This window comes from Thalassophryne amazonica, chromosome 19 (genome assembly GCF_902500255.1).
Source record: "Thalassophryne amazonica chromosome 19, fThaAma1.1, whole genome shotgun sequence".
Lineage (NCBI taxonomy): Eukaryota > Metazoa > Chordata > Actinopteri > Batrachoidiformes > Batrachoididae > Thalassophryne > Thalassophryne amazonica.
This window is the reverse complement of record NC_047121.1, coordinates 35,192,649-35,220,353: the sequence shown is the minus strand read 5'-3', so window position 1 is coordinate 35,220,353 and position 27,705 is coordinate 35,192,649. Positions and strand designations below refer to the sequence as shown.

Sequence of the window (27,705 nt, the reverse complement as noted above, 5' to 3'; positions counted from 1 at the left end):
GCCTGATTTATGCTTCTACAGCTCTGTAACTCTGTGGCCACTCAAGTACATTGATGTGCATGTCCTGTCGAGTCTTTATGCAATTTACCACATGAACAGTGGCTTTCTCTGGATTAATTTGTCCCTCAACAAGCTCCACTTCTTTATAAAATCATAATTACAGTATGTGCAGTTTCCCTCCATGAATTGCAGGTCATTTGAGCGTCTTTTTCTGACTCTGTGTTGTAAAGTTGGTCATATTTGCGCACTTTTCTGCCAAACGTATTTGATCCATGATCGAAATGTAATTGGCGTGTACACTGTAAAAACTATTAAAGTATGTCTGGAGAGGAAGGAGTGAAAACGTAAAAGTGACTAATTACAGTTCTTGCAGTCTCAGTTGTTTAACAGGTGTGCATGAGGCTACAGGGAGGGTTTGCAGCCACGTAAAAGGGCTCTGGTCTAAAGTGGTTGTCTTAGGTTCGTCACACCCAGGGATATGTGTGAAACTTGACATCATATTAGAGTGCAGGCAGCAAGTATCACTGGCCTTGAATTATGGCCTGCCTCATTTAGCTGCTGTGTCTGATCACAGTTTGAAAAAAATAAATGCCTGGGCTTTTAATCAAGAAAATGTGGTACCCATTTCTCAAATCACGAATGTCAGTGCTGTACTTCGTTTCGTACTTATGTTTTGGCTGGGTAACCTACTGCGAGTATCCGGTTTATATGATGACAATTTTTGTGAGTTTTACTGTATAAAATCCACTGTTTGGATTGGATACTTTTTTTTAAAGCCACGCATTGGATCATTTTTTAGATCAGCAAAAAAAAAAAAAAAGACATGCTGTTGTTGTCTGTGGTCCTGAATGAAAGCAAAGTGTTCAGTGTTTATATAATATTTTAAACTAAAATACTTAATTATTTGTGTTAAATTGGGGCAGCATGGTGGCTTAGTGCTTCGTGCTGTTGGCTCATAGAGAGAAGGCCATGGGATTGATTCCCTCCTGTGGCATTTGCATGGGTGCCCATGTTTGCATGGGTGCCCTTCAGGTGCTCCACCTTCCTTCCACATCCAAAGACATGCAGGTTTGGGGAATTGGAAAAGTTGTCCGTAGGTGTGCGTGCAGGTGTGAATGTGTTTGTTTTTCTATATGTGGCCCTGTGTCAGACTGGCATCCTGTCCAGTTGGGGAAGACTATTGTTCCGGTCATCTTCCCCAACATGTTTTGGTCAACGAAGGAAAAGACATTTTGCCTGGAGGCCTATTTCACCAACAAATAATACCATTTAGAGCATAACTTTGAAAGAGTATGACATTTATGCAAAGCAACCAAGATAACTGAAACTTTGGGGAATGATCGTACACAGACTGACGTTTTAGTCCAGCAAATTTCTTGAAAGCAAATTTCTTGAAATTTGCTGACAACGGACAAGTCCTACAAAGGTCCTTTATAGGATTTACAATTACAATTTTTATGGGTTCTGGGTTTTTTTGGGGTCATCCTCAACATCCAACCCTGTTGTGTGGGCCGCTGAAGAAGAGGTACTGCTGGCCCACCACCACCAGATGGCGCCCTGCTTGGAGTGCGGGCTTCAAGCACGAGAGGGCGCCGGAGCCACTGGGAGTGACAGCTGTCACTCATTCATCATCACCATCACCATAAAGGCCAGACTGCAACTCCACCTCCTCGCCGAGAAATCAGCTACCATTCAGGTAATTTTCTCTGCTGACTTAAAACATTAAAACATTGAACTTCTTTGCAGCCGTTTTCCTGTGGTTTCCTTATCTGTGGGATTGGCGTTTGGTGTGATCAGCGACGGCTTCGCTTCACACTCCAACCAGATAAGTGGTTAGACAGGAGCTGCACGAGTGTGTGATTGGAGGTTTTCCCTCCTAACTGTATACAGACTGTGGGATTACTGAGTGTGCGAACTCACACTCATCAGGACTGTCTCTGTTCTCTGCCAGCAGTACCGGGTCTGACTGCTGAAGACAGCGGCCACCTGGGGCGCAGGGCTTGGCGGCTCCGGTGTTCTTCAGCTCCGTTGGTGGTGGAAGCTGTGTGGGATCCGGCTCTTCTCTCGCCAGGCATCTTCTATCATCGAGCCTGCCCACATCACCTGGTGTATGATTGACAGTCCACCATATTGTTATTGTCTGTACGTCGTTGTGCGATTCACAACATTAAATTGTTACTTTTGGCTTATCCATTGTCCGTTCATTAACGCCCCCTGTTGTGGGTCCGTGTCACGACACTTTCACAACAAACCCTTTGTAAACAATAACAAATCAATGCTTGACTTTTTCTGTGTGTGAGTGAGAGGGAGAGAGAGCGAGCAAAACAATACTTAAATTCTTGAACAGTTTTTTTTATTCTCCACTGGCTGGGTTCATGTTGTACTCTGTAATTGTGATTGTCACTGAGTTTTTAAAATTCCTATCGCAAAGCCTTCTTTTTTTTTTTAACGACATTGTGCAAGTTTTATAAATCCGCGGACACTGATCTGTAGAACAGATACAAATCTGTGTCCTCGGATCCGCAGAGTTTCAAGGAGAAAATACCTCACTCAGCGTGGCTGTTACAACAGTTGTCGTAAAGCGGGACTGGTTGGTTGCTACGGTGATGCTGTGTGTCCGCTGCAAGACGCTGTTCTTTAAGCTAAATGTAGCATGTGGACATCGCACACTTTTAGAGCCATTAAGTTTTTAAAAGAAGAATTTTGCGGAATGCCTGTGTCACGGAGTAATGTCGGACAGAGAGAAGATGGTGAGAAAGACAGTTTCAAAAAGTTTAATAAGTGCAAGAATCTGTGGAATTGATGCTGGCTTGAATTTAAAGTTAATCGTCATGAACACAAATAAAAGAAATGGGAAAAACAGACTGCATCTTGTGCCCTTAAGAAACATGGTAAGATTTTTTTGTCTCTGGAAAATAAACATTGTGCTGTTCAAACAGGATTTCAGATAAGATTGTGACTTTTTTTTTAAGTTAATCTAGACTTTCTTTCATTGGAAAAAAACTGTGGCTTTGAATGGATTTACAGGAATTTAAGTGACTTTTTTTACTATAAGGTATGTTATTGATATTTTACTAGGGCTGCAACAAACGATTATTTGGAACATCAATGAATGTGATGGGGTTTTGACACGATTAATTGATTAATCGGATTAGCGGGGAACTTTTTAAAAATGTGCCAGGGAAATAATTTTTCTCTCCTTCCATCACTTTATTTAACAACAGAACATTATTTGAAAACTTAAAATCCTTGAAAATCAACAAATCGTCAAATGTCCCTTGGCTGTTGAAATATAAAATAATAAAGAGTAAAACAGTTTATAATAAAGAACAAAATAATTTCAAATGACATTGCTTTATCAAAGTGCTGAGTTGCCATAAAACAACATTGAAACATATAAATGTTATAAAATATATGGTGAAAAAAGAGGAATTGTTGCTGCAAATAAGCAATTAGCATAACCAGTTTACCATAAAACCTAAATCAAAACTGTAGCCTGACTCATATGTGCAACATTCTCTGTATAACTTGTAAACTGTGGTCATTTCACAATGACACATGTGACATGTAACTCATGTCTCTTCCTCTAAAATTGTAGCATTATTAGTTATTATTACTATTATTATTGTTACTATTATTATTAATATATAAAAATAAATTAAAAAAATATTATAATTTATAATACATTTGACTCTTTTACGACAACAAACGCTGAGCCATTAATTATTATACAGAAAACAAATGCACAAACATGCTAAAATGCCAGCAGCTTAATGCTAACTTTAACATTGAAAACCCCATAGACATGCTAATGCGTTAGCATTAGCGTTAGCATAAAATACATCTATCAACTGTTTCAGAAGACCATAACAGGTCAGTTTAACATAAAAAAGGTAAATATTCCTCACAGGCATATGCTCTTTAGGGTTTTAGTGGGGAAAAATTAAGATAAAGCGAAATAAAACAAATGAAACCAACGAAGCAGCAGCTCGAAGCACTCCTTCATTGGTTCATGATTCAAAGCAAATGTGACCGTAGGACCTTTGTGGCCGGGATGTCGGTGGGATCGAATCCCAGACGGCTCGCACTGAAGACCGTACCTCTACCAGGTCAGCCAAAGGGGAGTTCCCCATTAGCCAAGCTAGTGGGAACGTCTTTTCAATCAGGACCCAGGACCTTCATCCCGCTACATATCTCCCCAACATTTTTGACTTCATCCCGAAGTCACAGGTGCATTTAAGCATGTTCTGTGACTACCCACATCCTGTTCGTGATGCCAGATTGTGACCATAGGACCTTTGTGGCCGGGACAGCGGTGGGATCGAACCCCAGACGGCTCACACTGAAGACCATTCCTCTACTAGGTCAGCCAAAGGGGAATTCCCCGTTAGCCAAGCTAGCGGGAACGTCTTTTCAATCAGGACCCGGGACCTTCATCCCGCGCACAAAGCTCGGTTGATAATGGAGAAACGAAAACGTTTGCGGTAAAACAAAGTTTTAGCAACTAATCTATGACTAAAATTAGTTAACTATTTTAATAATCGATTTAATCTATTAACTCGATTAGTTGTTTCAGCTCTATATTTTACAATGATTTTCAAAATATTCTACAAGCTTGAGCGGTGTGTTTTTGAAAATGCTTTAAGAGTCTTTTCAGTCTTCATGAATTCATGTAGTTTAATTGTTCTGAATTAATGCATAATTTGGTTTACAGTTAAAAGGAAAATCATTCCAGGTTCCCTACTTCTATGTCATATTCTGTTATTTAAACATATATCATTGTCAGTTTAAATGAAAGGTTGAATCTATCATTTAAATATGCACTTCTTTTGAGAATTTTTCTTCCAGGAGATACTGAAAATGTACATTAGATACAAAATTAATTTGGTTTCTGGGGCTCCGCAAGCCCTACACCCTGGCTCCAGGGGGCTGCGCCCCCCAGACCCCCTACAAATTTTCCTCAATTTCACATTTTCATTTCACAACCCTGTTTTTAGAGTGTAGAAAGCACTTGTACCAAAACAGCATTCACCAGTGGGGGATATTGTGCTCTCAGAACACTCTTCTTAATGTATCTGATCACATGAGCTGTGTGTTGTTATTATTTTCTTTGTTTACATGTATAAGTGATGTACGCAGGAGAATCTTAACATTTGCTGTGTAGCGCTGGGTCCACTTGTTCAGTGAACTTGCCTGCAGTACGAGGTCTGTCATAAAGTATAGGTCCTTTTTAGATTTTTTCAAAACTATAGGGATTTCATTCATATGTTTTTACATCAACATGCTTGAACCCTCGTGCGCATGCGTGAGTTTTTCCACGCCTGTCGGTGATGTCATTCTCCTGTGAGCACATCCTTGTGGGAGGAATCATCCAGCCCCTCGTCGAATTCCTTTGTCTGAGAAGTGGCTGAGAGACTGGCGCTTTGTTTGATCAAAATTTTTCTAACCTGTGAACACAGCGAAGTGGACACGTTCGAAAAAATTAAGCTGGTTTTCGGTGAAAATTTTAACGGCTGATGAGAGATTTTGAGGTTGATAACTGTCGCTTTAAGGACTTCCCCACGTGCGAGACGTCGCGCAGACGCTCTCAGGCGCCGTCGTCAGCCTTGTTCAAGCTGAAAACCTCAACAGTTCAGGCTCTATTGATCCAGGACGTCGTGAGAGAACAGAGAAGTTTCAGAAGAAGTCGGTTCAGCATTTTATCCGGATATCCACTGTTAAGGAGATTTTTTTAATGAAGACGTGTGGACGGATTGCAGCGTCGGCTCACAGCCGCTGCGACGCTCCGCCACAGGAAAAACACCTCTGTTGGAAGCCTTAAGGACAAGTTGGAACATGTCCATCTGTTAAACATTTCTCATATAGTCACTCCACTGAAAGCCATCAAAGCCGCCTGGATTTACATATGGTTATCAACACGGAGGTGTTTCCTGTGCCGGCCGCACCCCGCCGGCTGCGTCCCGACGCGCGGACCCTCCGCACGTCTTTCATTAAAAAAAATCTCCTTTAACAGTCGAATATCCGGATAAAATGCTGAAACCGACTTCTTCTGAAACTTCTCTGTTCTCTCACGAAGTCCTGGATCAATAGAGCCTGAAATGTGGAGGTTTTCAGCTTGAAACAGGCTGATGATGGTGCCTGAGAGCGCTGCGTGACGTCTCGCACCGTGGGAAGTCCTTAAAGCGACAGTATCACCTCAAAATCTCTCATCAGCCGTTAAAATTTTCACCGAAAAACCAGCTTAATTTTTCGAACCGGTGTCCATTTGATGTGCCTCACAGGTTTAGAAAAAAGTTTGATCAAACAAAGCGCCAGTCTCTCAGCAACTTCTCAGAAAAAGGAATTCCGACGAGGGGCTGGACGACTCCTCCACAAGGAGTGCTCACAGGCAAATGACGTCACCGACAGGCGTGGAAAAACCCACGCATGCGCACGAGGGTTCAAGCATGTCTGACGTAAAAACATATGAATGAATCCATATAGTTTTGAAAAAAATAAAAAGGACCTATACTTTATTGACAGCCCTCGTATATTTGTTGTACATTCAGTTGTAATGTAGATTGTCTATGACTTCAGCTCACACCATTTGAGTATTTCAATCAGAACCATAGACTGAAAAAGTCCTGCAAACCTAAGCGGTGTTATACGTACCTCGGCCGAGAGAAAAAAATCAGATGAGTCGGCCAGAAAAACTATGCCTAGGTATAATTCATCAGCAGTAAAACAGACAACCTCCACACAGCTACCAGCCACATCGAGTGAGTGAGATGAATACGCTGGCTCAGCCACTGTCACTCTAACTGACCATACCTCCAATATTACAGAATTTTATGGCTTCAAACGTCTTAACTAAGAGGTTAGGAAAAAAATTCACACCACCGTACAGTTGTCATGGACAAAGAAACTATAGAGACCAAAAAAAAAAAAAAAAAAAAACCCCAGTTTTTTGTACAACTCTTGTTAACATGTTTATTTTCTGCTCTAAGGGTTGGGCATTTAACATGGAGTCCTATGGGGATGTGTGCTGTTTTGGAGCCAGCCTCAAGCAGCCAGTCAAAGAACTGCACTTCTGCATAGTTTTCATTTCACTCTGTCTCAGGTTGCTACTTGGCCAGGACTTGAACAATTGTGTTCTCAGTATGGTTCTTCTGTTTTTTTTGGGGGGGGGAAGACTCCAGTTCTTGATGATGACTTGAATTGTCAGACTAATTTATTATTCTGATGTGGTACTGGACCACATATCAGAAGTGGTGACAAAGTAGTGTACAGGTGCTGTCAGCTCTACCACTTTTGAGATGTAGAGCTGCAGAGCAGTGTGAGAGAAATGTATTGCAGCCACGGTGCTCAAATATTCAGTCAGCTGCCTTCACCATTGTTATGTTATCCATATTTTACCGGTCTTTGCCAATAACAACCACAGAGTTTGTATTTGTATTTTTCTGCTATGTATTTTTTAAGTCAGTAGTTTGTTACTGTGTTGAAGCTTGTCCTTATCCAACACTGCTTGTCCCAGGAGATGGACTTAAAGTTTGTGATGTCTTAAGAGTCTGCCATATTGGGCATTATTATCACTTTACCGAGGTGTTGCTAGGCCGGTATCGTAAATTTACGTCGACGCTATCTGGCTATACCCGCCCGCTGTGCATAAAGAAATGACGTCATAACGCACAGCCCAAGAACTGTCCGCAGAGGGAAAAAAAAAGAACTAAAAAGGCGAGAAGTGTGTGTTGGTCCCAATATGGATATTCCGGATGATTCGCCCTCGTCTAACTTGGGCGAATATCTGTCATTGCGGGCGACTGGGCGTGAACGTTGGGCCTCTGAAAATGCATGTTATTGTATTAGTAGTGATTCAAATGGAAAAATAAGTTTGATAGGTTGCCTGCCCTAGTTTGCACTGATTCATCTTTAAAAGAGCAGATTTACTCCTTTACTTCTTCCAGAATTATTTTTTTCATTTTCTTTTTGTATTGTTTTTTATGCACCAAGACACCAGATCAAATTACTTGTATGTGAGAACTTACTTGGCAATAAATTTCATTCTGATTTGACATCAAATTAGTCCAGATTTAGCTCTTGTTCAAACAAGACAATTAAGGGTTTTATATATACGAGGTCTGTTAGAAAAGTATCCGACCTTTTTATTTTTTGCAAAACCTGATGGATTTGAATCACGTGTGCTTGCATGAGCAAACCTTGAACCTTCGTGCGCATGCGTGAATTTTTTCACGCCTGTCGGTTGCGTCATTTGCTGGTAAGCAGCCTTTGTGTGAGGACATGTGCAGTGCTCTCATCGGATTTTCATTGCAAGGAAAATGGCAGAACGACTGGAGCAGCGCTACTGCATTAAATTTGCCAGAAACTGGGCGACAGCCAGGTGGAAACCATTCGAAGATTCAGACGGCTTTCGGTGACGATCCTATGGGCATCACACAGATTAAGGAGTGGTACAACTGGTTTAAAGACGTCTGCACAACGGTGGAGAGCGAGCCACGCTCCGGTCGGCCATCAACATGCTGAAATGACCAGATCATTTCCAAAGTGAAGGCTTCGGCACAAATCTGCTAACGGAGCAAAAGCAACTCCGTGTTGAAGTCTCCCAGGACATGCTGGACTCCGAAAAATGATGCCCACCTCTTCCACCATTCGGAAGATTCAGACGGCTTTTGGTGGCTTTTCAGTCATGTGACTATCCGAGAAATTGTGGAATAGGTGGGCATGTCACAGCATGTCCTGTGGGACTTCAACATAGAGTTGCTTTTGCTCCGCCGTCAGCAGCTTCATGCCGAAGCCATCGGCACGAATTTCGCTGCAACTCTTTTCATGACCAAATCTCCCGTCACAGTGGAATGTGCCGAAAAAGTGCTGATGTCCACCGCATGGCTCGCTCTCCACCATTGTGCGGACATCTTTAAACCGGTTGCACCGCTCCTTAATCTGTGTGATGCCCATAGGATAATCACCGAAAGCCGCTTGAATCTTCCGAATGGTTTCCACCTGGCTGTCGCCCAGTTTCTGGCAAAATTTGGTGCAGTAGCACTGCTCCAGTTGTTCGTCATTTTTCTTGCAATCAAAACCCACCGAGAGCACTACACATGTCCTCACACAAAGGCTGCTTACCAGCAAATGACGCAATCGACAGGCATGAAAAAATTCACGCTTGCGCACGAAGGTTCAAGGTTGGCTCATGCAAGCACACGTGATTCAAATCCATCAGGTTTTTGCAAAAAATAAAAAGGTTGGATACTTTTCTAGCAGACCTCGTATATATATTTTTTTTAATAAGTATGCAATTCCACTCAAAAATGTTGAAAAAAAAAAAAAGCTAAACTGTCAACATGACAGAAAAACTCTGCCTGTCTTACTGGACTAAAAGGTACAGTGTGTAATTTTTAAAGAAGAGAGCAAATGTTATGTCCATCAAATATTAATGTGTTTTTAAACTTTTCATTGTCATTTATTTTCTTAACATAGACAGAAAAATACAAAAAAGAACTTTGATATTACAACATAAGTGTAAATTTTTGGTCTATTATTCTTGCTTTCAGTGCATCTAAAACCAGTCAAAATGACTCGCGCCGCGCGCCGCCTCGTGCGATAATTGCCAACAGCACCGCTATAGTAAAAATTTCTGGTGAGAACCCTGTATCATGTGTGCACGAGACCACTGTATTGCAAGATTGCAAGATGCTGTCCTGGGAAGCATTAGATAACGAACATCGCATCGATTAACATGCCTTTTGAAGAATATATTGAACAGAATATCTTTTCTAAAACCTCCAAAACCGGGCCAGATACCAGGGGAAACACCAGTCAAACGCAAACCATCAACCCCTGCAAGTGTAGAAGCTTCAAAGAAGAGGCATGAAGAGAAAGGAAGAGAGAGGAAGTTTGCGAGTAGCTGAACACAGGATTATCTGTGGCTGGGGCACAAGGAAGAGGACAACACAATATACTGCCATGTCTGTCGGGATTTTCCTTCAATTGCGGACCAGTAAGTCATTTTTAAATGTTGAAATAAAATAATTTGATTTACTTTATCAAAAAACATACTGGCAAATGATCATGCATTGAACAGTGATGAATTCAGAAAACACACAGGAGAGAAGCAGATGCATATTGGCATTTACCAATCATTTTAATTTTTCCCCAATTATGAACAATTGCAGGAGAGAAACATTATGAGCTATGTCTTGGTTAACAGTAGGGATGTCCCGATCCGATCACGTGGTTTCAGAGTTGATTGAAATTGGACGTTGCATCCCGATCAGGAATCTGATATAGATTTTATCCTCATTATTTTGATCAGCACTATTTCAAGCTCATTACTGTAGATTAATGGGCCTTTCACGCATCTGAAGCGTCAGAGGCGAGAGACGCATTGCTTTTAGAGGCGTCAGAAGCGTGGCTTTAGCTCGGCTTTTGACACGACGCTTCTGACGGGAGTGCACATTGCCGCTTGTCAGCAGGCTGACGTGGTCAAAGTTCAACCCAATCTTTTTTTTTTTATTGAACAAAAGAAAAAAGCACAAGTTCAACCGGACATTCTCGCACACACGTTCGAGTGAAACCGATTCCAGAGGAGAAAAGGGAACAAGAGTTGCGCAGTGAATTTGGGAAGAAGAGATGGAATTGTAACTCGGAAAGTTTCTTTTGCAGAACTGCTGTTTGTGTGTTTAAGCGCTCAGCCTGACACCTCAATGGAATGACAAGAGCATGATGGACACTTTCCCACCGAAACTCTCGCTCAGTCATCCCTCCGTGCGCAGCAGGACCTGGTACTGACCAAGTCCTCAGGACGATGATCTGTCATCTGATTAACAAAAAGAAAAAACAAATTGTCCTGTGATTGTTTGTCTGCAAAACGGAGCGAGAGACGATGTGTGCACGAGCGACGTGCGCACTCATCACATGTAGGAGCGCGTCTTAAAGAGCTTCCGTCTTCATTCACATTCACTGCGCTGCTCTGAACTTGTTGAACACTGATAAAGCATCAGAGGGGTACACTGAGGACTGTCAGGACACAAATGTAAGGTTTTTTTTTTCCCTTTTACTTTTCAAGTTGACTTTTGAACTTTCGACGCTCTGAGCTGTGACGTAGCTTCACCCTGTCCAGTAGGAACGATGCGTCGGGCCAAAACACGGAAGACGAGTGGCAGAAACCACTGATCTCTACAAATGGTAAATGGACTGCATTTATATAACGCTTTTCCATCTGCATCAGATGCTAAAAGCGCTTTACAGTTATGCCTCACATTCACCCCGATGTCAGGGTGCTGCCATACAAGGCGCTCACTGCACACCGGGAGCAATAGGGGATTAAATACCTTGCCCAAGGGCCCTTAGTGATTTTCCAGTCAGGCGGGGATTTGAACCACAGATCAGTTCAGAAACCACGTGTCTGAAGAAAAATCCTTGGAAATGTTTTTTGTTGTTGTCTGTTACCTCAAAATTTCTGATTACTGTTTAAAAAAGTTTAGAACACTTGTAATTAAATTAGTTAAATCAATAAATGGTTCTTTAGAAACCTTTCATCTATAAATTAAAACCACCTGTTATTTCAGATTAGATAATTTCTTGTTTAACATACGGAACCTTGGACATTTATTTTTAGACAAATAAAATAACATGGAAATTTGTACATTTTTTTAAGTCTGGTAGATTATTACTTGATTGTTCAAGCTACCTCAAGGAGAAGTGCACTGTTTAAGTGATAAATAATAAAATAAGGTGATTAAAATTAAATTATTATATATTTAGCATTTGTTCATTGTTCATTAATTTTTTAAGTATCGGATCGGGACTTGGTATCGGCAGATATTCAAAATCAGATGACTCGGAATCGATCCGGGCCAAAAAAACCTGATCGGGACATCCCTAGTTACAGATTAAAAGGCTAGAGGTTATGCATGCAGTATGCAATAAAATGTATTTTTTGGAAATTCAGTTTTACCACCCACACAGGAGAGAAGCAATTTATGAAAAAGTGTAATTTCAGTACTTCCACAGTAGCATGCCCCCAGACACCCCTAGGTGACACGCGCTATTGGCGTATGTATCGCATGCCTTTGGCACCTGTTCGCTTGTCCGGGCAACCAGCTTTTCCTATAGGACAAGTAAACCGCCAGGGTTACTTGTCCTATGGACAAGTACACTAAAAAGCTTAATGTCAATGCCTGCCAAAATATCTATTTTATTTCTGGCAGTTTTTGTTGGTGAGCCTAAATTCTCATGAAATGGTTTAACTACTTTTCTGATAGTCAAAACTCCCACCATTACTGAGTTTGCTGTAAATGGCCATTTTTAACATGGTTAATTAAACTCTGGACCTCTGAGATGCAGTTGACTTTATGTGTTGCCATTTTTCACGCACTGATTTGACTGTAAATTTCACAGTGCTGTGATGACAAAGTTATATTAAATTGAAATGAGAAATATAGCACAATGTGTTCAAAGCTGGCACAGTTTTAAGTGAGCTTTTCCCACATTGTGCTGAGCAGCATGCCCCCAGGTGCACTCTTATTGATTGTAATTTTACTATTGTTTTGTGGCTCGCAGTTGCCTAGACAGCTTCCTCAGAACCTGCAGCTGGTCCACGCCGTGATTGTCAGTAATACAGGAGTTCACAGCTTTGTTTTCTTTCTGGCTGTGCAGTACTTGCAGCATCAGTGCTAGGGTCTGTCTATTAAAATATGATTTCATACCATAATGACAGCATTGCATTTGACTTCTCGGGGCAGCCCTGGGCTTTTTTGGGAACAAAGCCAAGAGTCACACTGTTCTAGTAATGAACTCTGCAGTCTTAGATTATGACCCACTTTCCGCTCTACACCACAGTGGCTAAGACCCACCTTCCTTATAATTTCACATGACAAGTCAACTGACACTATTGCATAGATTAAACCACAACAGTTAGCTGAGGCCTTTCCCTGATGAGCACTGAATATGCCATATGATGGTGATGTGATTCTTCTTCTCCCTCCACCAAAAAAACAACAACAAAAAAAAACACATTATCTTGAGATATGCTTTCACAAATTTGCTTCCTGGGAATATTTAATGTGCCTCAAGTCATGCTGTCAGCACAACTAATGTGTTCACTGTATGAAAGCCAAGTGAAATGGAGCAGCTATATTGTTATCCCTTGCTGGCCGTAAGGACAGAAGGGAGCTATAGAAATGCACTCCATCAGCACGTGCTTCAATGCAGTCAGTAACACTTTCTTCTGTCCATGATAACTTGAACATAATGGATATATGTTTTCACCAAATTTGAAGTGAACATCCCAAACAAGCAGCAAATCCATAATTTGTAATGGCAGCAGTGCATCTTGGACCAGTCTGTGTTTATCTATTGATCAGTATACCCACTACCCACTCATTTACTCCTCAGTATATTGTACTAGGTACATACATAGGCATTTCTAAGGCCTTCGACTTTACAACCCCAATTCCAGTGAAGTTGGGACATTGTGTAAAATGTAAATAAAAACTGAATACAATGATTTGCAAGTTCTCTTCAACCTATATTGAATAGAATAGGCCACAAAGACAATAATAAAGTGAAATGACATGAAAAAGTATTGAACACATGAAGAAAGGGAGGTGCAACAAGACATGGAAATCTAAGACATCACCTGAAATCTATCTGTAATTAGAAAGCAATCCTGCTCCTTGTCAGTGCAAATTAATATCTTATGGTTCAGTCCCAACTGATGACCTATAAAAAGGTGTCTCATTACCAAGGTGTCACACAAGAACCATCTCATGATGGGATCTTTGCAACCTTACTATTGCAAAACATATTGATGGCATTGGTTACAGAAGGTGTTCTCAACTTCTGAATGTTCCAGTGAGCCTTGTGGGGCCATAATCCGGAAGTAAAAAGAACATCAATTCACCATAAACCACCCACGACCAGGTGTGCCTTGCAAGATTTCTGACAGGAGTGAAAAGAATAATCAGAAGGGTTGTCCGAGAGCCAAGGACCACTTGTGGAAAGCATCTGAACAATTGTTTCAAAGAAAATAATGCACTCAACTGGTATGGCCTATATGCGCGCTCACCACCCGTCTCCATTGCTGAAGAAAAAGCATGTTGAAACTGATTTAAAGTTTGCTGCTCAACATTTAGACAAGGCTGTGTAATATTGGGAGGATACAGTGCATCCGGAAAGTATTCACGGCGGTTCACTTTTTCCACATTTTGTTATGTTAGCCTTATTCCAAAGTGTAGTAAATTAATTTTTTTCCCTCAAAACTCCATAATGACAACATGAAAAAGTTTTATTTATTTTTATTTTTTGCAAATTTATTAAAAATAAAAAAAACCCTAAGAAATCACATGTACATAAGGATTCGCACCCTTTGCTCAATACTTTGGCAGCAGTTACACCTTTGGCAGCAATTATAGCCTCAGGTCTCCTTGAATATGATGCCACAAGCTTGGCGCACCTATCTTTGGGCAGTTTTGCCCATTCCTCTTTTCAGCATCTCTCAAGCTCCTTCAGGTTGGATGGGGAGCATTGGTGCATAGCCATTTTCAGATCTCTGCAGAGATGTTTAATTGGCTTCAGGTCTGGGTTCTGGTCGGGCCACTCAAGGACATTAACAGAATTGTCCTGCAGCTACTCCTTTGATATCTGGACTAGGGATGAAACGGTTAGTCAAGTAACTCGAATAATTCGATTACAAAAATGTTTGAGGCAAATTCTGTGCCTCAAAGCTCCGTTTAACGTTGTAGTACATATGCATGGCCTGCGTAGCGTTGTAACGTCCCCAGACAAAAACAGAAGAAGACTAGAGCAGTTTAGCACCAAAAGCTACAGTTTTTCAACACACAGAGTAAAATAAAGCCTTTTAAGAGAAAGAGGGTCCACACTGATCATCTGAAATAGACTTACTTTGCATTTAAAGCGAAGCAATGTGTGTGTCTATTTAAAAAAATAAAAAACACAAGGTCCGCTGTACGTACATGGGGAGTAACTATTCGCCCAGCAGCTGGCTGCTGTCTCTCTCTGTCCGGTGTGAGGGGCTGAGCACTCCCCTCACACCGGGCGAGTCACAGCTCAATTCCCGGCCACAATGACAAACAGTCTCTGAAAGAAGATCCTCTCTTCAGAAGTCCATCACTCTTTCTTCTGTGTTTTGCTCAGACTCGCACTGAGTATTTTGCTTTTTAATTTTCGCTTTTTTGGGCAACACACAACGCTTCACAAACACGGTAACTTAAATAAAAAAAAGCAGTAACTGCAAGGCTTGCATGTTCCACTTCCAGCTGTAATGCATCAGCTGAATTGGGGGGGGGGGATCATGCAAGGACCCAGTCCACCATCCTTTAAAATAAATAAATAAATAAACTATGGTTTCTTCTACAAGGTGGGGAAAACAAAACAAAACAGAAACTCACCATCGCCATTTCAGGAAAATGTCAATGCTTTGGTGCAGCGACATTATGCCATTGCTTAGGGAGAGCCCTGGACTATTGAGGTTTAAAAACGCAAAAGTATTTTTCGTCTGATTACTCGATTACTTGCCAGGATAATCAATAGAATACTCGATTACTAAAATAATCGATGGCTGCAGCCCTAATCCCGACTGTGTGCCTAGGGTCATTGTCCTGCTGAATGGTGAACCGTCACCTCAGTCTGAGGTCAAGAGTGCTCTGTAGCAGGTTTTCATCAGGAATGCCTCTGTACATTGCGGCATTCCATCTTTTCCTGACTAGTCTCCCAGTTCCTGAGACTGAAAAACATCCCCACAGCATGATGTTGCCACCACCATGCTTCACAGTAGGGATGGTGCCTGGTTTCCTCCAAACATGGTGCCTGGCATTCACACCAAAGAGTTCAGTCTTTGTCTCATCAGAGCAGAGAAATTTGTTTCTTGGGGTCTGAGAGTCTTCAGGTGCCTTTTGACAAACTCCAGGCAGGCTGCCATGCACCTTTACTAAGGAGTGGCTTCTGTCTGGCCACTCTACCATACAAGTCTGATCGGTGGATTGCTGCAGAGATGGTTGTCCTTCTGGAAGGTTCTCTTCACAGAGGAATGCTGGAGCACTGACAGAGTGATCATCGGCTTCATGGTCACCTCCTTGACTAAGGCCTTTCTCCACCGATCGCTCAGTTTCGACGGGTGGCCAGCTCTAAGAAGAATCCTGGTAGATCTGAACTTCTTAAATTTACAGATGATGAAGGCCACTGTGTTCATTGGGACCTTCAAAAAAGCAGAAATGTTTCTGTACCCTTCCCCAGATTTGTGCCTAAAGACAATCCTGTCTATGAGGTCTATAGACAATACCTTTGACTTCATGCTTGATTTGTGCTCTGACATGCACTGTCAACTGTGGGACCTTATATGTAAACAGGTGTGTGTCTTTCCAAATCATGTCTAATCAGCTGAATTTACCCCCGGTGGACTTCAATTAAGCTGTTGAAACATCTCAAGGTTAATCAGTGGAAACAGGACGTACCTGAGCTCAATACTGAGCTTCATGGCAAAGGCTGTGAATACTTGTGTACATGTGATTTCTTACTTTTTTTAAATTTATTTTTAATAAATTTGGAAAAATCTAAAAAAAAAAAACATTTTCAGGTTCCCAAGTCACAATATCACCAGGCTGTGGACATTCACTTCAAAGTGTGAAATTCTCACCTTGTCCTTGTGTTTCAGATTTTGACACCCTTCTATATTGTCCTTAAAAGGTCACCACTCAATGTAAGGCAACATGCATATCAAGCAGAGCTCTCCACAGAGACTACCCTGCATGATCTTGTCATGAGAATTGAGAGAACCCTATCTCGTCGACAGTACTTATTAGATTCTCTCGATATTCATGGAGCATTTGACAATGTATTGGGTCATTCTATAAAATTACTTCCTCAGTCCAAACAGTTGAACAGCACTTTCATCAGATGGGTTGTTGCCATGCTTCAGTGTAGAAGGGCACTTCACTTGATGATGGCAGTGAAGCGCAGGTGTCATCACATCACATCACCTCTTTGCTGGTTACTTGTTGTGGACAGCCTGCTCACTGAGTTAAATGATCTCAGACTGTACTCCTGAGGGTATGTAGACAATTTATCTATCTTTATTTATCTGTCGCCATATATATTGCTTGGGAGAGGGGTCAGGAACTGCCCACTTGTGGGGCACATAGAATATGCTTGGCCATTCGCACAGCCATCTCGAAAGTGGTCTGTCTGCTCTCTACATTTGTGCTGGCAGCGTGAATGGCCTACCTTTTCTAAGTGCCCCGCAAGTGGTGTTGGATGTTTGTGGGTGGCACCTGGACTACAGCAGACTCCGGGCCAAGAGTGGGTCGAATGGCCACCGCCCGACATTCACATTCTGGTCAAGCAGGGGTTTGAACCAAGGATCCTCTGGTCTGAAGCCGCTTAACCACTGGACCATCACCTCCCCATCAACATGAAATGGTAACATGTAAAAATAAATATATATTATATCACACAGTAATGGCACTAGCTTAGTCAGATGAACACATTCATTGTTGACATGCTGACTTTAGGTCTTTTTTTTTCAGAAGTGAATACTTTCAAGCAGAGCATGGACTTAGCTAGCTTGCTAGTTAGCAATCAACACTAAGTAGCTAGCTTTCTGTGTCTGCATACATGATGTTACTTTAACGTGAATTTAGACTCAAAATATCCTTGTTTGTTAAAGTGTGCTTTAGGCATGTGGAGATTAATCGCTACGAATCGGTATTTAGATACAAACATGCACAATGCAAGTGTATCGAGTGTGCGTGTGCATCGATTCAATTGATGAGTGAAATTGTGATCACATCACTTGCTGCATGCTTGCTTCAATTTTTTTTTTCTGTTGCACATTGAACGCACCATCACTGTTTCACGTTTTGTTTTGAACACGGATGGAAGCCAGAAACCACATTTCTACCACAACAAAATGGACGTCTGAGAGTGGTTGGAAATTTTTGACGCACCTCAAACATTTAAATCAGGCGTTTGGAGATACTTTGGCTGTTTTAAAAAAGATGGGAAACTTCCCAAGACTCCTGTAATCACTTTGAAGCTTTTTCAACTTTTCTCTGCATTGCTGGAATGTCTGGTGGTACCCGTGAGCGACCAAAACCTGGGAGAATCAACTGAAGTGTTTTCCTCATTTGGGTCACTCCATTTAGCTCTCTCTGGATTCTTTCCACCGCCACAAAACACAGGAGTGGTTTTGCACAAGTAAAAAACTTGCGTGAAATGAAAGAAAAGCACGGTAGCTGTAACCCTGTTATGACTATATATATATATATACACTCAACAAAAATATAAACGCAACACTTTTGGTTTTGCTCCCATTTTGTATGAGATGAACTCAAAGATCTAAATCTTTTTCCACATACAAAATATCACCATTTCTCTCAAATATTGTTCACAAACCAGTCTAAATCTGTGATAGTGAGCACTTCTCCTTTGCTGAGATAATCCATCCCACCTCACAGGTGTGCCATACCAAGATGCTGATTAGACACCATGATTAGTGCACAGGTGTGCCTTAGACTGCCCACAATAAAAGGCCACTCTGAAAGGTGCAGTTTATCACACAGCACAATGCCACAGATGTTGCAAAGATTTGAGGGAGCGTGCAGTTGGCATGCTGACAGCAGGAATGTCAACCAGAGCTGTTGCTCGTGTATTGAATGTTCATGTCTCTACCATAAGCCGTCTCCAAAGGTGTTTCAGAGAATTTGGCAGTACATCCAACCAGCCTCACAACCGCAGAACACGTGTAACCACACCAGCCCAGGACCTCCACATCCAGCATGTTCACCTCCAAGATCGTCTGAGACCAGCCACTCGGACAGCTGCTGAAACAATCGGTTTGCATAACCAAAGAACTTCTGCACAAACTGTCAGAAACATTCTCAGGGAAGCTCATCTGCATGCTCGTCGTCCTCATCGGGGTCTCGACCTGACTCCAGTTCGTCGTCGTAACCGACTTGAGTGGGCAAATGCTCACATTCGCTGGCGTTTGGCACGTTGGAGAGGTGTTCTCCTTCACGGATGATGCGAAGGAGATGTGTTGCACTGCATGAGGCAAATGGTGGTCACACCAGATACTGACTGGTATCCCCCCCCCCAATAAAACAAAACTGCACCTTTCAGAGTGGCCTTTTATTGTGGGCAGTCTAAGGCACACCTGTGCACTAATCATGGTGTCTAATCAGCATCTCGGTATGGCACACCTGTGAGTGGGATGGATATCTCAGCAAAGGAGAAGTGCTCACTATCACAGATTTCGACTGGTTTGTGAACAATATTTGAGGGAAATGGTGATATTGTGTATGTGGAAAAAGTTTTAGATCTTTGAGTTCATCTCATACAAAATGGGAGCAAAACCAAAAGTGTTGCGTTTATATTTTTGTTGAGTATATATATTTATATATACACACACACACACACACACACACAGTGGTCCCTCGCTATAACGTGGTTCACTTTTCGCGGTTTTGCAGATTTTTTTAGTGCAATTTTGCATGCTTTTTTTTTTTTTACAGCGCATTGTGTTCTGCATCCTCATCAGGCAGGCCGGTCGCAGTAATGCGATTGGCTCAGGGAGAACACATTGTGTTCTGCGTCCTGATTGGCTGTAGACCATTGTCAATCAGTCTCCTCCTTGCCGTGTCTTTCTTTTTTTTTCTTTTTTTTTTTTACCGTGTCTCCTGTACAGGACAGAATGCGGTCAGCTTTCCAAACTTACAAAAATCTTTGATTTCTAGTAGTGTGACTCTGAAGTGCTGTATGTTTGCAAGTTTTCTCCCCCAACAAAACCCACAATGTCGACGAAATGTTCTGCACCATCAAAGGCACCTGCGGTCACACCCAAAAGGCAGAGGAAGATGCTGACCAACGCTGAAAAAGTTGCACTTCTCGACATGCTAAAGGAAGGTAGAAGTTACGCGGCTGTAGGGCGCCATTATGGAATAAATGAGTCTTTGGTTCATTACATAAAAAAGGAGGAAAATAACATAAGGAGGACAGCAGCAATAAGTTTTAACAAGGATGCAAAAAGGGTTGTAACTGTCCGCAACAAGACCATCGTAAAGATGGAGCCTGCTTTAGCTTTGTGGATCAGTGACTGCAGGAAAAAGAACATTACGCTGGATAAACCAACATTATCTGCGCAAAAGCTAAAAAGCTTTATGAAACTTTTGCTGACAGCGAGGAGCAGGATGATGCTGAGCCCAGGCCATCAATGAGTGCTTTTCACACAGAACCAAGCCCATTTAATGCCAGCAAGGGCTGGTTTGACAAATTTGAGAAATGCTTTGGACTTAAAAGTCTTTCTCTGCATGGAGAGGCTGCTTCTGCGGATACCGCTGCGGCAGAGGCATATGCGAGCAACAAATTTAAAGCGATCATCAAGGAAGGGGGATATCAGCCTGAACAAGTTTTTAATATGGATGAAATTGGCTTATTTTGGAAACAAATGCCCTCTCGCACCTTTATAATGCAGGACGAAGCCAAAGCCCCAGGATTTAAGGCCCAAAAAGATCGCATGACTCTGGTTATGTGTGGAAATGCCGCGGGCTTTATGATAAAACCAGGGCTTATTTATTTAAAAAATCCAAGAGCCCTAAAAAACAAAAATAAGAATGTGTTGCCCGTTTCCTGGATGCACAATGCAAAGCCTTGGATGACAAAAGCGCTCAATCTGGATTGGTTCAAACAGTGTTTCATCCCGGAGGTCAAGCGTTATTTGACAGGAAAAAGGACTAGACTTTAAAGTGCTTCTGCTCTTAGACAACGCCGGTGGCCATGCTGATGATGTGTCGTATGATGGTGTGCAAATCGAATTTCTGCCGCCAAACACGACATCGCTCATTCAGCCCATGGACCAATGCATCATCCGCACTTTCAAGGCTCTCTATGCGCGCAACACCCTGCAACATGGACCATGGACTCGGATCAAGATTTCTCATTAAAGGCCTACTGGCATGAATACACCATTGCATCATGTCTCCAAAATATTCAGAGGGCCATTCAGGAGGTGAAAACTGAAACTTTAAATGCCTGCTGGAAAGAACTGTGGCCAGAAGCAGTGCACAACTCTACCAGATGCTCTCCTGTTGAGATCCATCACCCTGCAGTAGATGCGGCTGTGAATCTGGCTAAACAGCTCGGGGGAGATGGCTTTAATGATGTGACTCCTGATGACATAAATGCCCTGATTGATGCCCACTCACAACCGCTGACTGATGAAGATCTGGCAGAGATGACAAAGCCACCAGGGGAGGATGAGGGAGAAGAGGATGAAGAGGACGCAAGTGTTGATAAAGAGGAGTTAGGATGGACTAACACTTGATTGCTTGGCAACCATGGTGAGAATGGCCAATGAACTTCAGCGAGCGGTGCAAGAATGGGAGCCTTTGATGTTTAGTTCATTACAGTTCTCAAACATAATCGAAGGTGGCATGTCTGTCTATAAGAATCTTCTCACCCAGAAGAAAAAAGAGTGCCAACAATTACCAATCACTATGTTCTTCACTCGGAAAATGACACCTGCGCCTTCATTGGAAAAAGACGCGACAGCGGAGCAGCGCCAGGACGAAGTGGTGCAGTCAGAGGAACTGTGAAATACTGGTGAGTCACTATTAATAATTTCTTATGTGTCAGGTTGATCGTTAAAATTAAATTCATTAGTTCTAAAAGCCATCATAATTATTTATAGGAAAACCTTATTTTTATTTCTCAAACAAATGTTTGGGCCTGAAAACAGTTTTGATCTTTGTTTTCATTCTGTAATACTGGACTTATTTTTCTACTAAGGTTTGAACGTTGAGAGTGTTTACACAGGAGAGAAAAGTGAGAAAATGTTAATGCCTGTTTGAGAAAAGTGTATAAAGTGTGTAGTGAGGGGTTTTACAGCCTAAAAACATCTATAATAATTGTAAAGACTAACGCTGGTTACTTTGCGGATTTCGCTTATTGTGGGCTATTTTTAGAACGTAACTCCCGCGATAAACGAGGGACCACTGTATATATAGTCAAAAACTCTAGGCAAACTATAGGCAAAAACTCGGGTCTGGGGGGAGTTCGGAGAGGCCATGGATGTGGATTATCTGTCAGCCTCGAAGAAATTCTGGCAAACCGTCCGACACCTCAGGAGGCGGAAGCAGCTCTCCGCCAACACTGTCTGTGGTGCGGGTGGGGAACTGTTGACCCTGACTGGGGATGTTGTTGGCCGGTGGAAGAAATACTTTGAGGATCTCCTCAATCCCATTGTCCCGTCTTCCGAAGAGGAAGCAGAGACTGGGGACTCAGAGGCGGACTCGTCCATTACCCAGGCCGAAGTCACCGAGGTGGACAGAAAGCTCTTTGATGGCAAGGTTCCTGGGGTGGACGAAATCCGTCCTGAGTACCTTAAGTCTCTGGATGTTGTGGGACTGTCCTGGTTGACACGTCTCTGCAACATCGCGTGGTGGTCGGGGACAGTACCCCTGGACTGGCAGACTGGGGTGGTTGTTCTCTGTTTAAGAAGGGGGACCGGAGGGTGTGTTCCAAATATAGGGGGATCACACTCCTCAGCCTCCCCGGTAAGGTCTATTCCAGGGTGCTGGAGAGGAGAATTCGACCGATAGTCGAACCTCGGATTCAGGAGGAGCAGTGTGGTTTTCGTCCTGGTCATGGCACACTGGACCAGCTCTACACCCTCCATCGGGTGCTCGAGGGTTCATGGGAGTTTGCGCAACCAGTCCACATGTGCTTTGTGGATCTGGAGAAGGCGTTTGACCGTGTCCCTCGAGGCGCCCTGTGGGGGGGGGGGCTCCGGGAGTATGGGGTCCGGGGTCCTTTGCTAAGGGCTATCCAGTCCCAGTACGACCGCAGCAGGAGCTTGGTTCGCATTGCCGGTAGTAAGTCAAACCTGTTTCCAGTGCACGTTGGCCTCCACCAGGGCTGCCCTTTGTCACCGGTTCTGTTCATTACCTTTATGGACAGAATTTCTAGGCGCAGCCAGGGTGTAGAGGGGGTTCGGTTTGGGAACCACAGAATCTCATCTCTGCTGTTTGTGGATGATGTGGTCCTGTTGGCTTCGTCAAACCAGGACCTTCAGCGTGCACTGGGGCGGTTTGCAGCTGAGTGTGAAGCATCCGGGATGAGGATCAGCACCTCCAAAAACTCTAAGGCCATGGTTCTCGACCGGAAAAAGGTGCATTGCCCTCTTCAGGTCGGTGGGGTGTCCTTGCCTCAGGTGGAGGAGTTTAAGTATCTCGGGGTCTTGTTCACGAGTGAGGGACGGATGGAGCGTGAGATTGCTAGACGGATCGGTGCAGCGTCTGCAGTGATGCGGCCACTGTATCGGACTGTCGTGGTGAAGAGAGAGCTGAGCAGGGTGGCAAAGCTCTCGATTTACCGATCGATCTACGTTCCGACCCTCACCTATGGTCATGAGATTTGGCTCATGACTGAAAGAACAAGATCACGAGTACAAGCGGCCGAGCTCTGTCACTCGGGAGGAGCTCGGAGTCGAGCCGCTGCTCCTCCACGTCGAAAAGAGCCAGCTTAGGTGGCTCAGGCATCTTTTCCGGATGCCCCCTGGACACCTTGCTGGGGAGGTGTTCCGGGCACGTCCCATCAGGAGGAGGCCCCGGGGAAGACCCAGGACACGCTGGAGAGACGTCTCTCAGCTGGCTTGGGAACGCCTCGGGGTTCCCCCGGAGGAGCTGGGGGAGGTATGTGTGGATCGGGAGGTCTGGGCAACTTTGCTTGAGCTGCTGCCCCCGCGACCCGACCTAGGATAAGCGGAAGAAAATGGATGTGTGTATATATATATATATATATATATATATATACATATATATTAGGGATGTGAATCGTACAACAACTCACGATTCAATTCGATTCCGATTCTTGGGGTGACAATTCGATTCTGAATCGATTTTCGATTCAGAGAGCTCTGGGAAATAGTTATTACTTAAAAATGTTTATGTTTAAGAAAATGCAGCTTTACAGGGTTAATCAAGTGATTCAAGATGTAAATTTACTTATCATCTTTGCTCGTTCAGAGTTGGCTGGCAGTTTAGCGAAGCGCTGGCCAGTAGTCGGCAGAGACTGCTGCTCCCCTCTTTTAGCTCTGGGTGATAGCGTAGCATGTGGGTTTGCGGATTTGAAGTGTTTCCGAAGTACTTGACTTTCATTTTGCAGATTTTGCACACTGCATAAGTCATGTCAAGCTCCTTCTTATGCAGCAAATAATAAAATCCAAAATGCGCCCAAACATTTGCCTTCAGCAAAGACGGTGCTGGCTGAATTAGCTCTTTGTCCGCCATGCTAAGCTGCAGCTCACGAATGTTTGAAGCACGCCGGACCTTCCCCTCGCGGGGACGCTGCAGTACAGAAGCCATTGCCTGACAAACAGTACGCGCAACGAGTAAGCAAGAAAATGTTTAAAAAAATCGGTTCTTGGACATTTTGGATCGATTCAGAATCGTAATAAATAAAAATCGCAATTCGGACATGAATCGATTTTTTCCGACACCCCTAATATATATATATATATATATATATATATATATATAATAAATGTGGTTCCACAGGTACCAGCTGGTTTTTATTTTTTATTTATTCCACATCAGCAGCGCGATATGGTGCACCTTGCACTGTGTTCGTGCTCAAAACACACTGTTGCATGCACGCCTGCCCGTTGGCGCGATGTTTCGTGGTGTGCTAAGTCAAACTGTTTTGCGCTGTTTCACCGTATTCGACCAAACTTCGCACTGTGTGAAGGGGTCTTTAACCAGGTTAGTCCGATTGACGTCGAGATCTCTATTGGAAGGGAGACCTGGACAGTTATAAAGTTTCCAGTTCACATAACCTGCATGTCTTTAAATGTGGGTACCTGGAGGAAACCCACGCAAACATGGGGAGAACATGCACACTCCACACAGAAAGGCCACAGGTGGGAATCGAACCCATGACCTTCTTGCTGTGAGGTAACAGTGCTAAACTTTACGACACCGTGCTGCCCACTTACCTACACTGGCCGACTGAAAAAGATAGCAGTCAGTATGTTCAGAGACCCTACAAGGTCCCTACGTACCACAGCAAGTCCTGGACATCATGTTTTAGGGGTGTAACGGTACACAGAAGTCACTGTTCAGTCCACATCTCTGTTTAGACATCAGAGTTCAGTTTTTAAAAATTATGCAAATCCTTGTACTGTAGCTTTAATCTGTGAGCAGCAGAGTGCTGCTGTCAGCCACTTTAGCACTGTGAGGCAAAGTGCAAATTATGTAAACTTCCTTTTTTCATTGTGCAGTGCGTTAAGTGTTTTGTTTTCATGTTGTGTGGCGTATCGAGCCAGGCCGCCTTCAATATTTTGTCCATTTTAAGTTTGCAAATGACGGCATCTCATAAAACCTCACTCTGCACAGATTTGAAATCATTGTGCACAGTGTCCCTATTTGACAGCCATCTCATCTGTGAGATTTTAACTGTTATTCATATAAAACGTCAACTTTTGCCATAAGCTGGTGACGTCTGTCAAAACTGGAATGAATGGAGTGATCCAATGGAGTGATCCACAGCCTGTCTAGTGGATTTTTATTTTATTTTAGCACTGTTGTCGTGCGTTACCTGTGCTGCTCCACAGCCTGTCTAGTGGATTTTTATTTTGTTTTAGCACTGTTGTCGTGCGTTGCCTGTGCTGCTCCACAGCCTGTCCAGTGGATTTTATTTTTATTTTATTTATTTTTTAGCACTGTTGTTGTGCGTTACCTGTGCTGCTCCACAGCCTGTCTAGTGGATTTTTATTTTATTTTAGCACTGTTGTCGTGCGTTACCTGTGCTGCTCCACAGCCTGTCTAGTGTCGGATTCCCTGTTTGGGAATCCGCTAGCTTAGCGTAGCTACTAGCTCTTAGCCGTTTAGCATGGCGGCTTCTCCTGTCTCTCCCGTACTTTTCTGCTCTGGGTGTGAAATGTTTAGTTATTCCTCGGCCTCTTTTAGCAGTAACGGTACATGTAATAAGTGCAGCTTATTCGTAGCTTTGGAGGCCAGGCTGGGGAATTGGAGGCTCGGCTCCGCACCGTGGAAAATTCTACAGCTAGCCAGGCCCCTGTAGTCGGTGCGGACCAAGGTAGCTTAGCCGCCGTTAGTTCCCCCCTGGCAGACCCCGTGCAGTCGGGAAGGCAGGCTGACTGGGTGACTGTGAGGAGGAAGCGTAGCCCTAAACAGAAGCCCCGTGTACACCGTCAACCCGTTCACATCTCTAACCGTTTTTCCCCCACTCGACGATACACTCGCCGAGGATCAAACTCTGGTTATTGGCGACTCTGTTTTGAGAAATGTGAAGTTAGCGACACCAGCAACCATTGTCAATTGTCTTCCGGGGGCCAGAGCAGGCGACATCGAAGGACATTTGAAATTGCTGGCTAAGGCTAAGCGTAAATTTGGTAAGATTGTAATTCACGTCGGCAGTAATGACACTCGGTTACGCCAATCGGAGGTCACTAAAATTAACATTGAATCGGTGTGTAACTTTGCAAAAACAATGTCGGACTCTGTTGTTTTCTCTGGGCCCCTCCCCAATCAGACCGGGAGTGACATGTTTAGCCGCATGTTCTCCTTGAATTGCTGGCTGTCTGAGTGGTGTCCAAAAAATGAGGTGGGCTTCATTGATAATTGGCAAAGCTTCTGGGGAAAACCTGGTCTTGTTAGGAGAGACGGCATCCATCCCACTTTAGAGGGAGCAGCTCTCATTTCTAGAAATCTGGCCAATTTTTTGGGATCCTCCAAACTGTGACTGTCTAGCGTTGGGACCAGGAGGCAGAGCTGTGGTCTTATACACCTCTCTGCAGCTTCTCTCCCCCTGCCATCCCCTCATTACCCCATCCCCGTAGAGACGGTGCCTGCTCCCAGACCACCAATAACCAGCAAAAATCTATTTAAGCATAAAAATTCAAAAAGAAAAAATAATATAGCACCTTCAATTGCACCACAGACTAAAACAGTTAAATGTGGTCTATTAAACATTAGGTCTCTTTCTTCTAAGTCCCTGTTGGTAAATGATATAATAATTGATCAACGTATTGATTTATTCTGCCTAACAGAAACTTGGTTACAGCAGGATGAATATGTTAGTTTAAATGAGTCAACACCCCCGAGTCACACTAACTGTCAGAATGCTCGTAGCACGGGCCGGGGCGGAGGATTAGCAGCAATCTTCCATTCCAGCTTATTAATTAATCAAAAACCTAGACAGAGCTTTAATTCATTTGAAAGCTTGTATCTTAGTCTTGTCCATCCAAATTGGAAGTCCCAAAAACCAGTTTTATTTGTTATTATCTATCGTCCACCTGGTCGTTACTGTGAGTTTCTCTGTGAATTTTCAGACCTTTTGTCTGACTTAGTGCTTAGCTCAGATAAGATAATTATAGTGGGCGATTTTAACATCCACACAGATGCTGAGAATGACAGCCTCAACACTGCATTTAATCTATTATTAGACTCTATCGGCTTTGCTCAAAAAGTAAATGAGTCCACCCACCACTTTAATCATATTTTAGATCTTGTTCTGACTTATGGTATGGAAATAGAAGACTTAACAGTATTCCCTGAAAACTCCCTTTTGTCTGATCATTTTTTAATAACATTTACATTTACCCTGATGGACTACCCTGCAGTGGGGAATAAGTTTCATTACACTAGAAGTCTTTCAGAAAGCGCTGTAACTAGG

General features: G+C 43.1%; 1 protein-coding gene across 3 annotated transcripts in view; it reads left to right on the top strand.

Moving 5' to 3' along the window:
• LOC117532108 (SAM and SH3 domain-containing protein 1-like) overlaps positions 1–27,705 on the top strand; it is a 172,617-nt gene that overhangs the window by 63,291 nt on the left and 81,621 nt on the right. The gene's annotated exons all lie outside the window — the stretch shown is intronic.